The sequence below is a fragment of the Lathamus discolor genome, chromosome 3, assembly GCF_037157495.1.
Source record: "Lathamus discolor isolate bLatDis1 chromosome 3, bLatDis1.hap1, whole genome shotgun sequence".
In the NCBI taxonomy this organism is placed as follows: domain Eukaryota; kingdom Metazoa; phylum Chordata; class Aves; order Psittaciformes; family Psittacidae; genus Lathamus; species Lathamus discolor.
The window spans coordinates 48,933,968-48,952,152 of record NC_088886.1 but is presented as its reverse complement, the minus strand read 5'-3'; the positions used below and the strand labels follow the sequence as shown (position 1 = coordinate 48,952,152).

General features: G+C 35.8%; 1 long non-coding RNA gene across 1 annotated transcript in view; it reads right to left on the bottom strand.

The window, feature by feature from the left end:
• LOC136010978 (uncharacterized) overlaps positions 1 to 11,771 on the bottom strand; it is a 52,992-nt gene extending 41,221 nt beyond the window's left edge. Inside the window, exon 1 of the long non-coding RNA XR_010611121.1 lies at positions 11,756 to 11,771. This is a non-coding gene — a long non-coding RNA (uncharacterized LOC136010978). The remainder of the gene's footprint in view (positions 1 to 11,755) is intronic.
• Positions 11,772 to 18,185: the final 6,414 nt, after the last annotated feature.

Below are 18,185 nucleotides of genomic sequence, written 5' to 3'. Positions count from 1 at the left end.
GTTTCAGTAGGCAGAAGCAGCATGCCAGCCTCCCAATAACTAATAACTTTTTCAAATGCCTGTTATATAGTAAAGGAAAATGTGACAGCATGTTACAGTATACATACATACATTTTCTAGTCTCTTCATATTTCTTCTAAGAGAATTGCAAAGAGTAAGAAAAGTACAAGATCCATGTCTTCTTTACTGGAAACATTTTAGAGGCTTACTAATCAAAATCATCATGGGTATAGAACAAGATAAATCTTTACAGTAATTGCCTGCTGCAACAGCACATTCTTGGACAATATTTGCTATTCATGAGTAGTCATGGATTTATTCTAATGAATATACAACTGCAACATTTAGAATGTTCTTATACTGGAAATTAAATGTATTTACATTACAGCTGTCTTTCTCCTGGTGTTTCACTTAACCTGTTACACCTCTCATTTAATTAAGCTTCCAATCTTGTAACTGATTATCTGCAGAAAGACTGCTGAACCCAAAGTATGTCCATTGGAGCCTTTCTACCTCTCATTCTACAACTGAGGCATGAGGCTGCATTCTTTGGAAAATAAATGATCTGGTGCAAGTTTCCGGATTTCTAAAGTGAAAGAAATAATTTATTTTGTATCTTCCTATTTTAATTAATACCTTCAATTTTCAGAACACAGAGGTGGCAGGACACATTTACCAGAAGACAGTCAGTTATTGAAACACTATGGGTTCAGCCCCACATAATCAATGCTACAAAACTGCAGAGCCCCCAAAGCTGTATAAATAAGTGTACATGATTATTATAAAGAACAATTCAGTGAATTGTCAATCTTGCATATTAGTGCACATGGAAGAAAGCAGGAAGACTGCTTTCCTAGAACGATATTAAATACCATTGAGATATTTGCTTTAGCAAATACTTCCTTTCTTGTTTAAGTCTATATAACATTTCTAACGGTTTCTGATTCTTCAGTCAGGTTGTTTCCACTCTTCCCTCACATCCTTACAAAGAAACATCCTGGGACCCATGCTTAGTTACAGCCCAGTGGCCTGGCTTATTGTCATTTTCTGGAATGGAGTCATGCATTGACATGTCCAGTTACTATTATTTCCTTACATTTTTCACACAGTGAATAAAACTGAACTTTCTGAGGCAAACACCCACAGGGCTACTGCAGCTGTCTCTGCTGTAAAAGGTTTAGTAGTGACACATGATTTTGAGCTTGACACCCTGCAGTCAGTTTACAAATAAAACTACTCTCAGTCAGGAGAGTGCAGACTCCTATCTCAGCAATTAAGCCATGCTTATTTGCTAACTTGAACCCGGCGGTTTCTCACCTCAGTTTGACCAACTAAAATTAAGCTAGGATCATGAAAATTTGCAACAAACGTGAAGGATCTTAGTGAGAACAGGATAACAGAGCAGCCATTTAAACCTGGTTTGGCAGTGGCAGAAGTCACCCCAGTGACACTATGACCTCTGATTTGGCTAGGCAGAGCATGCTCCCCCTCAAACGCCATAAGCAGCCTACATCCAGCTAGATGTGTGACAGTGCAGGATGCAGCACTGGAGGCCCAAACCTGGGTGGTGTGTGTATGTGACCATGCTGCTTTTCTCACATAGGGATAGCATAGGGATTAGCGTATTAGGGAGCAGCAGGTACACATAAAGCTAGGGCACCCACAGCTCTAGCAGGAGATGTATGTAAACAGGAGAACCTATACCCCCAGAAGCAGAGAGGAGTGCTTGCAACTCACATTGCCTGCAAGATAGGGAGAATACACATAGTAGCAAGTGTGTGACAAGAACTTTTGAGTAGTTATAAAGCCTTTAGAAAATCTTATAATTTTGTGTGCACCCCTGTAGCTATCCTGAATGACTGGTTCACTGATAGACAGTTAACGAAATATCATAAATAACTAATTAAGCTGGACCTACCCTTATTTGTTCTAAACCATGAGTTGAACAGTTTTTCCTGTGACAAGCTACCTCTTGTTTTCATTATATACAAAGCTTTGTTCTGTGCACTTGTCTAGAATAGCCAAATGACATGGCAAAGTGGAAAGGAAAGACACCTCTACTACCTCTCCTTAATAAAGGTATTTATCATGAGTATTGAAAACTGGGCTAGTAGAACTTAAGAGCACTGTACTTAACCATGTCAGCATACTCACAGGTATCTGCTGCTGAAGTTAAATAATAAAGGGAACAAGCATTTAGAGGACCTCTTCAAGATACCATTGTCTTTTACCAGGGCTCTTCAAGATTTTCCAAGTGTTCCTTAGAGCAATTAAGCTCCAAATGAAGCAGGTTCTGGCAGGACTTGTTACAAGGTTAAATAGATTACTACCTTTGGAGGACAAAACAGAGATCTGAGATCACTTACAAAGAGAAAATGAGAGGAATTGATTTCAGTAAAATTTATTTATTCTACCAGAAAAAAAAAAAAAAAGAAAAAAGACCTTTACACTGATTTAAACTGCCAGTACATAAAGCTAACTGAATTCACTGAAGAAGGCGCTTACACAAAAGAATTAAGAACCTGAGAAAACCAGAGTAGAATAACTACTGGCACTACAGCTGTGGCACATGGCTTACCATTTGTACTGTTTCAATGAGGACTACGTTTAACTAAAAATAATTCTCTAACTAAACAAAGAGTAATGGACTTAGGGTGAAATCTTCTTGATATAAATAATATAGGTCAGTCATAATGATCCTTCAGATCTTGGAATATAGCCACCTGCCTGATACTTTACTTTCCTCCTACCACCGCTAATGTTCCTCTCTTTGCTACTCAGAAGAGGTTTTTTTTTTTCCTCAAGATTTATTATATTTTAAAGAAAGGGTTATAAATATGCAATGTTTATAATCACATTTTCATGAAACGTTTGAAATAGGATGAAATCAGTTCAAGAAGAATTAATGAGAAAAAGGAATTCAAATAAATAAATAAATTTGATTTAATATTTATTGTAATCTACCATAGGCATCACTAAATTTGAATTTGCAAAATATTTTATAACTTGTGTTTTATTAGTTAATTCTGCTGTGCATTAAGTCTGCATGTGATTTGTTAGGCTTTTTCCCAAAAGTTATTAAAGTGTTCCACTAAGCCTGGTCAGGATTTGATTACTTTCTATCTAAAGAGGAATAAATAACTTATGTCAGCCAGTAGTTACAAATTTAATCTGCAAGAACCATGTACAGCAAATAACACACACACCAGATATGCACATGTAAATTTGAGGGGATTCAGTTATGAAATAAACTTAGAATAGTGAGCAGCTGCACAGTCTTTGACAATTGTCTTTATACTAGAAGAACTTTCTGAGTTCACTAACATTGTCATACTGTAAACACCAATCTCTTGGTATGGTATCTGAATATGTACAACAAGCCAATTGAGACCCCCCAAAAAACCCAAACAAAACATTAGCTTTAGGATATGATGAGTCCCTTAAGATCCCTAAGGACTTTGATATTACTTTTAATTAGATGTCGCTTAACAAGGTCCCTGAAGTTCAGTTCTTGACTAATACTCTGATCAGTGACCTTCTCACTAGAAAGAAATTAAATAAGTAATTATCATAAAGCTACATAAAGATTGAGACAGAGAATAATACACTGTAACAGTCATGATGAAAAGCAACCTATTATTTGGTAAAACAGGCACAAGTGAAAAACATTACTCTTCCCTAATGTCTAAGTACATAATTTTATACATAATTTAAATAAATAGTTTTTGTTCCCTGGGGATAGGAAACTGTACTGGGAAGAAGTAACACCCAAAAGAGCCCTGGGAATCATGAGTTTAAGTTCACAACATGACAGTGCAGTAGAAGGTGTCAAGTGTAAGCTTTCGATGCATGTTTAACAGATAGAACTGCTACACTGCATCTTTATTTACCATGGTATAACTGCTATTGGAATAGTGTCTAATGTCTACAGTGAAGAAAACACTGCAGAAATTGGAAAGGTTCAACTGCAAATGTCATTGCAGGTCTGGAAGATCTGAAGCATCAGATCTTCCAAAAAGGACCAGCATTTTATGCTTCCAGCATAAGACTGAAGCATTTTGGTCTACTTTACTAGAGAAAAGATCAAAGACTAACATACTAACAATGTAAAAATAAAAATATGAAGAACAAAAAGGTGAAGGAATTCAACTTCCAAAAGTTCTTACTTTATGTTATTTAAAGCTAACATCTAAACATTTTGGTTTTCCTTTTTATTGGGCAAGATGAATTAATGGATTAATTGGTAAAAATAAAAATATGAAGAACAAAAAGGTGAAGGAATTCAACTTCCAAAAGTTCTTACTTTATGTTATTTAAAGCTAACATCTAAACATTTTGGTTTTCCTTTTTATTGGGCAAGATGGATTAATGGATTAATTGGGCAGGGATGGATTAATGCTAGTACTGCAGTTCATACATTGAATCTTTCCTATTAGTTTTCTGATACTGTGAGTAATAATACATATATTATTGCAGTTTGTCTTTATGGTGGGAGATTTAAATTACTCTGCCACAGCAAGTGCAAAAAAAAAAAAATGCATTTTTTTATAATATGCTTATTTCTATAAACAAAACTGAACTTAATCATATTCAGTATAACACTTGTTACATACAGATGAGTTCTCCGTGTATATATAAATACATATACTACACGTTACTGCCTGCTTTCAAGGCTGAATAAGCTTTAATTAGACAGTGAAATTAATTAATCGACACAGAAAAACATTAGAGTGTAAAATGCTTGGAAAATTACTGGAAAATGACATTTAAAAACCTCAAAAGTTCCATATTATTAAAATATCCCTTTGATCCATGTTTCAAAACTTTATAGGAATAAAATCGTCCTTAGTCCTGGTCATTTCCTATATGTAGAAAACTAGATAAGAGTAGAAATTATAAAATCTATGAACATTGAATGTAGGACAGTATTCTAAGAAACGCTCTCCAGAACAATGATATAAAAGTTTTTGTTGACAGAGATTTAACTGTCTGCATGACTCCATCATCTCATTGATGACCTGGATTTGTTGAGAGTTTAAGCTAGTATGTAAAAGATGAGGCAAAGTGTAGAATAAAGAGTAAGGCTCAGAACAATAGTGACAGTTCAAACCCCCCCCCCCCCCAAAAAAAAACCCACAACAACCCAACAAACAAAACCCAAAACAACCCAACAGCAAAAACCCCAATAAACCAAACCCCAACTCCCACTCCCTCCAACAAACCAGAAGAAACAAAACTAAATGAAACTACCGCAGCCATGTAACATGGAGTAACATACACGTTTTGTTCTTCCTGTAGAGAAACTTGACAACAGGCATGTAAGAGGACTTCATAAAACAAAGGGATTTGCTTTAATATCATTTCAGATGATCTTCAAGAATGGGCCTCCTTCAAAAAAACCTTACCCCTAGCTTAAAATCCTGAGTTATCAATTCATAACTGCGATTCCACAACACACAGGTGGAAAAACAACAATCATGGAAGTATGGTCTGAAATCACTTAGAAAAATGAACACTAAAAACATGTATACAAATTATTGATCAGTTTGAGTTCATCATAAGTATCATCAGTGAAACAGGTTTGAAGAAAGTCTCGTCAGTGAGAAGACTAGTGGAAAAGCATTAGTACCAAGCAACAACCTGAGGCTCAAATGCCTGTTGTGTTATTTAGGAAACCTTTTCATAAAAAGAAGCACCAAACAAACAAAAAACCCAGCCACAAGAGGATTTTACCATAACATTGAACAACCTTTTTTTTAAGCTGCTAAGTAACTGAACAGGTTGTGATACTGTTTGTTGGGGTTTTCTAAACACATTCTCTACAATAGAGAGGTACACCAAAAAATGAAATAAAATGGTTCATAATTTGGTTTAACAGGAACTTAGCCTATATAAGAAAGAAGCATCATGAAAATAATATCACTGCAGCTTACATTAGTACAACACTTGCTTCTGAAAGAGCATCAACTTGGTCAGATTTCCTTATTATAAAATCTAAAGACAGAACTTTTAGGAAAAAAAAAATTCACTAGATGACCACTTCAAAACAATTGCTTAAGACTCATATAACTATTACTAAATAGTTAAAGGTGATGGGTGATAGTAGTAGGTGACTCAACTGTGAAAGGTACAGAGGCACCCATTTTCTGACTTGACACTTCCAGAGAGGTGTGCTGCTTATTGGGTCTTGTATCAGGGATGTCACTGAGAGACTACCAAGCCTCATACAGTCCATTATTATTCACTGCTGTTGTTTTTACATGGGCACTAGTCATACAGCCAGGAGCAATTTAAGGAACATCAAGAAGGATTACAGAGCTCTGGGAGCAGCAGTAAGGGACTCTGGACCACAGGTCGGTTGGTTTTTTTTTCAATCCTCACAGCCAAAGGGAAGGAATATGAAAGGGCCGGTTGAACAAATTGTTACAGGACTGGTGCCACAGCCAGAGGTTTCATTACTTAGCCCAAGCCACTTGGAGTATTCTGGTCTACTGGGGACTGATGGGGTCCATCTGTCAGAGAAAGGGAAAAGCAGCTTCAGTCACAGGCTTACCAAGCTGCTGAAGAGGATTTAAAGGGATTCTAAAGTATAATCTGTATTAGCCTGTTGGAAATGTCAAGCACTTAGTATCTTCTAATCACAGACTAAAATCCTCTGAATTCAGAAAAGTGTTCAAGGCCCAGCCCTCAACTGTATGAGCACCATTTTTGCATTGATCATTGCACTAATATCTAAGAATGTCCTGGAATTCAGAAGCAGCCAATACATAGGATTGTCTCTCAGACAATGGTCTGTTCTCAAAGAACACATCTTTTACTTTCCTAATTTCTACTGATTCTCCCATCCTCAATTTTACCAAGCTCAAGAAACAGTGTCTAAAATTTTTAGATTTTATACTTTTATGGTCTATTTACCAATATCGTCAGCAATAATTAACACCAACAGCCCCTCCACCTGGACCTTTGACATTTGAAATACTTAGTACGATTACTTAAAACTGGATTACCCAATGAATTAAAACAAGATATACCCAAAATCACAGAATTGGAGAATGGTTTGGGTTGGAAGGGACCCTCAAGATCATCTATTGCCATGGTGCTAACCACCCTGCCACTGGCAGGGACACCTTCCACTAGACCAGGCTGCTCAAAGCCCTACCCAACATGGCCCTGAACACTTCCCAGGATGGTGCATCCACAACTTAGCTATGCAACCTGTTCCAGTGTCTCACCACTCTCATAGTAAAGAATTGCTTCCTAATAATTCCTAATTTGACAATGTCTATGTTCTTTGAACATTTGAGCTTTCTTACCTTCCAGACTATAATTGGACTCCAAATTCTGAAGCTGAAAGCAGAAGGCCCCTATATCTAAGAGTATTCCAGTTTCTGCCAAACCATATGGAACATCTTTATTTAAATGTTAATGATTTTCATGCTCAGCATGAACTCTTTGAAGTAATGCTGCATTTGTCTTTGATATAGTTTGATATAAAATAGCTTAATTAAAAGTTAATGTAATAACTTTTCAATTTGCTTTAACTATAATTCTTCAGCACCAAACTTTCCTATCAGGACATAGTTTTAATTGCTAGAAGCGTTATGGTGGTTTTAGGAAATCTTTTTCAATTAATTTAGAAGTGTTTTTCAGGTTAGTAGAATCAATGCCTCTTCTTATTTATCTTTGAAGGAATGTTTTGTTTCAAAGCAAATGAAATCCCAAAGAACAAAAAGTTATATTTTAGCAGGCACTCCAAATGTTTTCTATTTGAAATACTTGAAATTGTGCTTGTTGGTTTTACAGCATATAATATAACTTCAACTTCTGTGCAAAAGTCCATGAAAGACATTCTGGATATACAATTTCCCAGGGGAATCAAATCCATTTGCTGAATAGAAATTACATCAAGATTTCCATGCATAAGCGAGGATACTACAGTTTTAAATCAGTCTGACAGTACCTTACTGCTTGTGCCTTGTATTTTGTTTATCCTTATCAAAGCTGGACTTGTCTGAAATTAGGTGACACTTACAGTGTTCTAAATAGACTACCAGCAGGTGGTTGTGTCAAGACGACTTCTTGACAAACCTCCCTGAGGTACAAGTAACAGAAGTTAGCACTGCATCCCGGGAAAAATATCATACTTATAGTCAATTAACACTTTTGGAAATGTAGCGTAAAGGTTGGTTTTTCTGGCAGAGACATTATCCACAAAACAACATGCAACCTGCTTCTAGAACTGAGTGCAGAACATCCTCTTTTCCAGTGACCTAAATGCAGGACTGTTCCAAGTGACTATTTGCTTGTTTTCGTTCAAGAAGCACACCTGGCCTGCAGATGAAAAAAAACCACGTCTGAAATCCCATCCTACTGGATCCAAATTTCATTTGGTTTCTTGACCTACATGAAAATGCTTTGCATCTTCTGATATTAGGCTAGACGTTTATGAATTGACTTTCCAGTGAAGTCTGTCTTCTGGGTTCAAGCAGGGCAACATTATCTGTTCAGTGTCATCTAGCAACTTACTTATCCCTGGCTGAAAAATATATATATATTAGAAAAAACCAAACTCCTCTACAGAACAGTACTTTTTTACCATGGGAGACAAGCCATTCCTTCATTCTCTCAAACTACATTTCACTTTGACTTCATTTCGACTGCTTGCATTGTGACAGAAAGTTCTTGTCTAGCTACTCCTAGATAAGGGTTTGCCCTTTAAAATGCAGGAAATGGTACTAAAAGGCAGAACAGAGAAAGAGAAGCTCTCAGAATTTAAAAGTAGTTAGGCATGCCTTCTTTCTCCCAAACCAGAAACATCAAGATAAAAGAAAGCTCATGTACCAGAACAAGTGCAGCCTTTTTGTAAGTCTGTGTTCAGTCTGTAAAGTCTTCTCTGATGCCTAACAATTAAAATTAAATCACCCCATTCTTTCTCAAACTTTGTTCACCTTACTTCCCATCCCCAATCTTTTCCTAATTTCACAAGTTTCCTTCCTATATTCTCTTAGGCCATCACATATCTAACAGATCACAATGCTCCAATTATCTCAAACAACAGAGTACTCATAAAGTTTTTCTTCCCTGGAAGCTGAACTGTTGAAGACACTGCTACGGATTCACACCAGGCCCTTATATTTAAGCAAACGTTAACATTACAGATGTGAACATTGCGTTAAAACTAGAAAACACTCATGCTTCACTTTCCTTGGGTAGCTTCAAAAGGAATAACATAAGCTAAAATAACTGTAGTCACTGGCAGATTTGAAGTCTTCCAGTTCTCCAACTTGCAATTAATTTTCTAAGGACTGGTAATCAACCAAGCAGCTTTCATAGGCCTACTTCATCCAGCAAGTACTGTCTAGCATGAACTTCAATAAAACAGAACTGCTCTACCTCTTCATTCTAGCATCTTTTAAAACCAGCATTATTTGTAACCTAGGTTTCCCATGAATTTTGATTTGTAGCCACTTGGGAGTGGAAGATGTATGCTCCAATAGAAATTACAGAAATATAGAAATAATAGTATTTGCAACAGGCTGAAATATAAACACAAAAACTCAAATAAGTAAGTCCTCCAGGGGGTAATAGCCAGTCAATCTGCATAACATATCTGTGCATTACATGCAGGGAAATCTTCAGCGGCTTCTTCAAACCCTTGTTAGGACAAGACTATTTGGAACACTATGTGAATATGCTGAAGAACAGACCAGCATTAGAGTTATTTACTACAATTCCAAGGCAGACTTCAAAGCATTAACTGGTACCCAGGTGTGAAGCTAGATTAAAGACATCTGAATGTAATTGTCAGACTTCATCTTCCATGGCATTGACAGACAAAAGGCCTTTGTCTCCAGCTTCAAAAAAGCAACAAAGCAACAAAAAGAACCACAACAACCCCACCCCCCAAAAAAAGGGGAAAAAAGAGGGTGGAAAGGGGGTTGAGGGGGATAATTTGCATTGTGATAGAAAGTTCACTTTCTTGTCTAACCATTCCTAGATAAGAGTTTGCCCTTTAAAATGCAGAAAATCGTAATAAATGGCAGAAGAGAAGCTTTCAGAATTTAAAAGTAAGCTGCCACAAAAGAACAGTCATCTTACTGTTCTGTGTGACAGTAACATCGTCAAAAAAAGACCATTTCAATATTACTGGGATAAATGCAGGTCAGACCTCTTTTGCTGTGAGCTCGGGACTGATGGAGAAAAGCAGGTTGTTCTCAATTTTAAACATGCCAAGGGAACAAGTTACTGTTGAGGCTAAAGTGCTAATTTAAAAACCTTTCTGCTCTTGGACTTACTAGATCTTGTCACCTAAAGGCTTTTGTTGGTTGGGAAAAGTCACTCAGTTGAAAATAAAACTTCTTAGTTAGCACATCTTTATACCTGCAGTTCAGATTCAAGGTCCTGTTCTGAATCAGCTCAAGCACAAAGCTGAATCAGCAGTGTCTCTATTGCCTATGCAGTATTGCTAATTATCCTGTGTGCCTTATGTCCAAGAAATCTGTCAGAGGCTCATTTTTGTTCTAATAAAATAAATATCAGATCACTGAAGTTTTCCTTGAAAGGAAGCCCTATTTTCTAGTCACCCTTAATCCTAAACTACTGATTTTTCACTGAATACATTTCTGCAATCATGTTTTGAGTAAGGACATGAATGGTAGTTTACCACCTGTCATCCGAGCTGATGAGACAAAACCAAGTTTTAATCTACAAAGAGTAGTCACATTAGCACACTATTGTGCTGAAGTAATATTAGCACGCTACTGTGCTAAAGTAACTTTAACTCAGCATCATGCTTCCAAATAGAGATCAAGGCCATATCTATCCATGAGATGCTCTAAAATATATTCAGGAGTTTCTGAAAAATACACAGCTTCCAGCTTAGAAGCATTTATTCTAGAACTAAATGGGCTAGGCAAAAATTAAAGCTCAGCTTCTGGAGAACAGAATTAACTGTATATTCTACAACTAAGAAATACTGAAATCACGCATGTAGCCAATTATTATTTATCAACTCACCTTCTAAATCAGTGCAAAGTATTTACTGCATTTCCTTATCCTTACTGCATTTATTTATCCAAGTAAGACAGCATTGTAGTGAGACTGGCTTAAAGGAATTATGTACTTATTTAATTTCTTTTCTTGGAAGAAAATTTAATGGATTTGTGATCCTATTTGACGTATGAAACCCTAGCTGTCAAGTGTAAAGCCTTTACCATGTCATGATTATTTACAACAACCTGCCATGATATGTCAGAATCTCCTTCAAGAAAAGATGACATGAGCTGGTGGCATACAAAACACTACACAATGATCAATGAAGAAAACACATAAGATCAGTCACTTACCAAATATTATTGATTCTTCAGAACCAAAGAAATGATTAATGAATGATTTATCTAAAGACAAACATTTCAAATAATAATCAACCAAAAATGAGTAGCTATTCTGAGCTAATTAATCTCCCCATTTCAGTACTGATTGACAGTCTTCCACTATAGGACATTCTGTAACAGATAATCCAGAGTGCAGTTAAGCAAGCATTACATTGCATTCCATTTAAAAGCTCTGTTGTTTTTCTCGCTTGAATCTTTTCATATACAAGCAGCAGATGGATTGTCTGATATTAGCTTTCAGACAGTGGTAGTGTTTCTACTTTTAGCAAAACCACTAATATAAAGTTTTGTAAAAGCTTTTTCAGCAGAAGCATGATACAGGTTCAAGATTTCTAACACAAGTCATACAGTTAAAATTATACCTGTTTTTTAAGGAAGAAGTGGTACTTTTTCTCTAGGTTTTCAAGCTTGGCATATTTCAGTAAAATCCATATCCAAAAGAGAGTTGATCCTTTCAATGTTGCATCACAGTTGTTCATTCTTAGCATTTCTTCCCCCTAAAAATTAAGAAATTGTACTATTAGGGAGAACTATTATTTATACTTAAACCACTAAATTCCAAATTAGAAAGCAAGAACCTAAAATCAAATTCAAAATATCTATGTGCAATCCATGAAAGCTGCTCCTGCAGTGAAGGTCCTGTCGTGATCCAGAACATACTGACAAGACTGTAATGAGCTACAAGGCAAAAGCTAGTAACTTTATTTTGTTAGTAGCATGTGAGCAATAATTACTAGGTAGTATTATTATTTCTGTTATTTTACTGGGAAGTAATTGCATCATTCATGTACATGACACAGTTCACATGTGTGCCTTTTCCAACTGTTTCTTTCCTCTCCTTCACATGAGAAGATTCATCACAGTAGCACCCATGAGGGCTCATGAAACTTGGTTAAGTGCTAACCATTTCAAATAACAACTCATATTCACTAAATGCAACTAGCAAGAAGGTGAGGAAATCATTAATAAGATCTTATTCTCAATTTTGGATGGTAATTGGGCATACATAGATAGCCAATTTATTACTTGTTTTCCGAGGAATTAAATAATTCACCATTTGAATTAAGCCATTTAAACCACTTCACTGGTTAGTTCATGGAATGTAATATTTATTCACTATCCATTCAGCTAGGATAGCCAGCTTTCATTACAAAAGGAAGGGTTATGCAGGTACTTCAGGTTATGCAACAAGACTCTGTTCCTGCATCAGCCAAATCCTTGCCTTCTGCATAAAGTTCAGAATGACTCAGGGTTATAACATGAGAAGGCAACCAAATAGTTCGCATTATCTGTATGAGCGACACAGAGACACTGGAAATACCTCCAAGTGTTTCTTTTTTTCCATGAATACAGGTTTTAGAACCATGAGATAAAAGCAATTACAGGTGGAAAAGGATTAGATAATCACAGTTATATATAGAAATGTCATGCTTATATACAGAAATGAGGACACACAATCTTACAATGTTCATATGCTGAATTATACATTCAATTTACTAGTGGTTCCCTTTCTGGTAAGATGCCATTTTTGTCCAACATCATCTAAGACACAACTGTATTTGCTTGATAGCTAGAACACCAAAAATGATGTCTCAGGAAATAGTATGAAAATATAGCTTACCGTATGTTAGTATGGTGCATAATTACTGTCACCTGTTTAACAGTTTCCAGTTTCTAATCTGTTTTTACCTATAAATGCAAATAGATGGAAAGTCAATGGATCATAATGGACATGTTGACTCATTTATGGCCTCGTTGGAGTTGCAAGTTGTCTGTGGTTTTTATTTCCTTCTGATAATGTTTGGAAAGCTAACTCAATCAGCATACTGATGGAAGTATTGATCTCTCAGATTACTTTCTAGTGGCCTGAATAACTTCAGAAGAAAAAAACCCTGGCACTAAGTTTTAACATGTTTTTTTAGAGTCTCTCAAGCCTCATCATCCTGTAAATGCAGGTATACAAGAAACTTCTAGGTGCTAGGTAACAATCATGTTTTTTAATTCCAATTTACTCATTTAATTTGTTGGGGTTTTTAATTCAGGAAAATTCTTCCTAGAAATTGAAGACATTTGGTAGGTCTTAAAAAAAGGGGGTTGTGGGGAGTGTAATGGTTGATACTGTTTGCAACTATTTTATTTCTTTTTATGAGTAGACCTATAGTTAAGAGAAATGTGGAAACATTTGTCCATTAAAGATTAATACTATATAAGATTACACTATCACCAGGTAGAATTGCATTATTTATAAAATAAGATATTAATTTTTAAACTTTGTTCTAACAACTATTGCATTTATGGATTTGGAAATGTAAATTGAACTCCAATTCCAAATTCAAAAGGAATCCAGTTAAGGAGTTGGCTTCTACACTGTGGTTTACTGTCAGGGTTGCAATCCAAAAGACATAAAGCAACAGTACGAAGGATCAGACAAAAATAAAACTGACACATGCAGATATATAATATAATCTATGTTATATTATATTTATATTGTATTATATTAATACATTAATCTATAACATTTATACATACATATATATATATATAAATAGATTATAAATAATGCTATGTAAAAAAAACCCTGTAATATGTTTTCAGTTGCCTAGTATCTACCACAGTGGCTTTGGCTGCTTGATGCTGCTTAATACAGATGATATCAATAAGAAAGTGAATTAGCCTTTATTAACAGTAGAGTTGGATTTCACATTACTGATCTTTTCTTTCCAAATGGGCCTGTTTTGCCCAGTCCCAAAATCCCAACATTTGTTTACATGTAGTTATTTCATAGATACATTTAAAACAAAACAAAAGCAAAAGAAACCCCACCCAACCCAAACTAAAAATTCATGTGAATATTCCTGGCAGTAGATACAGAATCAAATTTATTTTTCAAAGAAATCTTTATATATTTCTAGCATCACATTGCTCAGAAACTGAGATCTCAGGCCCATGTCAATATAGCCTTTTATAAATTAAATTTCTTCCTTATGTTCTTACAATCTAATGGTAAAGAACACTTTCCTGGCTAAATACAGGGTGGCAGCCAACATTCTTCTTTTCTCTGACTCTAGGGAGTCATTCAGCTTAACAAAAATATCCCTCAATTCTACATTAGTATCCTACAGATATTTCAGTAATAGACTGTCAACATTTTCAGTTTAAGCAATTACCCAAGAGATGACTTCTTAATGAATTAACCAGGCTGCTAATTTACTGGAATTGTCTCATTGTCCATATGTTTAATACTTCCTGCAACTGAAGAATTTTTTTTTTTCTGCCTCTATCTGACAAGTGTTAATCAAATCGCATTCAGATTTGATTTTATTTAACTTCATTTATGCTGGAGATCTTGTTTTACTGAACTGATTTTCAACATGAAATTGTGGGTTTGGGGACATCTTCATTATTTTTGTGTGAAAACTCCAAGAGATATTCCAGGAAAGCACAGCACAATGTATTCCCTTTATAACCACCTATATGACTCTGTCCTGGGTTGAGCAGCAGCAGTCATTTTTCTCCTTCTTAGGAGCTAGTACAGTGCTGTGTTTTGATCTTTTGGCCTTGGAACAGTGGTGATAACGCCGATGTTTTCAGTTGCTGCTCGAATGTTTGGTCTGGCCAAGGACTTTCTGAGCCTCATGCTCTGCCAGGGAGTAGGGGAGGCTGGGAGGAAGCAGAGACAGGACACCTGACCCAAACTGACCAAAGAGGTATTCCATACCACAGCACGTCATGCCCAGGATGTAACTTAGAAGGCCGGAAGGGGTAGAGGGACTGCAGGGTTGGAGGAGGTATCGGTCGGTGCTTGGCTGGGGGGAGTGGGGTGAGTTATTGGTCGGCTGGTGTTAAGGTGTTGTATTCTTTCCTCTTGTTATTTCCTTTATCATTATTATTATTGGTGGTAGCAGTAGTGATTTGTGTTATACCTTAGTTACTAAACTGTTCTTATCTCAACCCGTGGGAGTTGCATTCTTTTTGATTCTCCTCTCCGTCCCTCCAGGAGCAGGGGGAGGGCAAGAAGGGGGGGAGTGAGTGAACGAGGTTCGTGGTTGGGTTTAAACCACGACAGACTCCTACATTATAGAAAAATTAACTCTTCATTCAGCTCAGTTATATTTGCATAAGTATGTCACCACAGTATAAGGCAGCATCTTTATACAAGAGTTTTAGGTGACCTTTAAACAGACTGTGTCAGCTAAAATTAAAAAATGAACCCCTTACATCAAAGTATCATACTCTTGCATAAAAAATAACAAGTTCATTCCCTTTTTGAACTAGCTGCCCCCTTTTAAGACAACGCATCTACTACTGCAGCCACAATCTTAGATCATCACCTGTGATGACCTATGTTATTCAGATCAGAATTGAAAAGAATAACTTATTTTGACTGACATTTTTATTGGGGAGCATATTTTAAAGCACTCAGCAGATTCTTAAAATTAAGTAAATACTTAATAAAAAAGGTGCAATCAGATATTCAAGAATATTTGGGAAATATTTTGTTCTGTGGACTAAACACATCAGAATGTCCAAAATTATTTTTCTAACTCATAAAATTGGGATGTTATTAATGAATATACCCTTTCAGTTTTCTCTTAAGGTAGACTGAAAAGAACACAATCTTAAAGTGACTAAGAAAATAAAAATATCAAGATCCCATATATTGTTCTTTGCTAAACTTGTGTCTGATCAGCTCCAGAACAGACCCATATTTAGGGCACAATATATCAGTTCTTCTCTGTTGTCATATCTTGCTTGGGTTCCTTTAATCACTGAGCTAAGGAGGCACACTGTATTGTGCTAAAATTCTCTTCTGGATTTAAGAATTGTGTTTGAGGACAAAAAGGTTCAAGTCACATTTAATTACCAAATACTGCATATTAGATAGTGAAAGATACACAGCTACAGAATTCCCCATCTCACTTCATTTGTACTTAATAGCTGTGTGACACTCCTAGCAAACAAACAAACAAACAAAAATCTCATTTGCTGTTCCTATTTGCTACTGACAGTTGTTCACTATTTGGGGTTTGTATCTAGAATAAAGAAATTCTAAACCCAATGAAAACAGCTTTAATTCCAATAATTCTAAATGGCATCCAAATTAATATTTGCTTTAAATATTCTAATGCATATACATACACACCCCCAAGAAGCACTTCTGATGCACCAATATATGTCATTCACAGAATCACAGAATCACAGAATCCCAAGGGTTGGAAGGGACCTAAAAAGATCATCTAGTCCAACCCCCCTGCAAGAGCAGGGTAACCTACAGTACATCACACAGGAACTTGTCCAGGCGGGCCTTGAATATCTCCAGTGTAGGAGACTCCACAACCCCCCTGGGCATCACATCTTGTTAAACAAAATTTTAAAGTAGAAAAAGAGTGCTTTTATTGCAACAGGATTAGAATTTATGCATATCTGCAAAGAATTTCTGTGGCTTTTGTCAAATAGTAGCAGATAACACAAAAAAGTGTCCTAGTTTTCTCTAGTACATCTACCACAGTAAGTGATAGATGACAGTGCTGATGTTCTCCCTCCAATCTTAAAGGAGTTTTTTCTCAGACACTAACGCTATAGTGCTGTCAGACTGTCAGCATTGATATGGAACTCAAAATTTCATTAGATCAGATGACACACAATTTCTTCATTTAAGTAACTGCTTCTATTGCTGGGAGCTCAAACCCTCTTACATATTGTAGAGAGATCAGCACATGGTGCAGTTATTTTTTCTTGAGAAGCAAAATATTTTAGGTAAAAAGCTAAAAACAAAAATAATAATAAAAAAAGCTGGAGAAGGTGATTGCTTTTTACTACATGGGACATATTTTTGCTTCTTGTCTTTACCCAAGGTCATCTATTAGATGTACTCTTCACCTTGCTTTGAATTTAAAAAGAAAACAAAGTGTAATCTATATGAGAACTGTGTTTTAACGTGGCTGCACAAAGCAGTAGACTTGTATACAATTATTAGTATGGAGTTATAAATTTAAAAAGTCACTAAGAGCTAAATAATTAAAAAGGGAATAGGAAACATGTTACTACTGTATATTTCCATCATAAACAGTGGTGCAAACTGTTCTTATAGCAATACTATTCCTAGTAAAGAAAATGAAAACACTGTTAGTAAAATGAAAATAGTGACAAATGAGGTGAAAAATTAAAGCCTGGCAAAGATAATGGATTCATCTAACTATACAGAGATCTAAAAACCTCTAACCTGGGAAACAAACTTTCTTCAGATATCTGTGTCCTTTATTTGAGTTGCTTCTAATACACATATGTACATTTTGTACATATATATATATATGTACATTTTGTACATATATATATATAAAAACATTCTGCAAGGTCAAGGTTCCTGAAAAGAGTTTGCAGTGCTTTTGTAAGTTTTTGTAAGTCTGTTAAGTACCTCCATTTGAAAATTCCATCATGCAGAGCGACTTAAGGTACATTTCATATATTTTCCTACCATGACATTTAAGGGGCGTGGGGGGAAGGGGGGAAGGGAGGGAGAGAATCCTATTTAAAATGACAGTTTGATGATGCATAAACACATTCACTCTTTCACGACAATGTCATATTGGCTGACACTGACATTAAAATACTTGCTATTTTTAACCATCCGTAGTCAGCTTCAACTATGAAAATCTCAGAATTTCTACTCCACTATTTATTCATAACACCAATTCAAAAAGAAAACTAAAACGAAATTAAAATCTCTGCTGTAAGTGGTCAGTTTCTATCCCTCAAAACCCCTAAAATCTAGAAATCCTTTGAGTTCTCCCA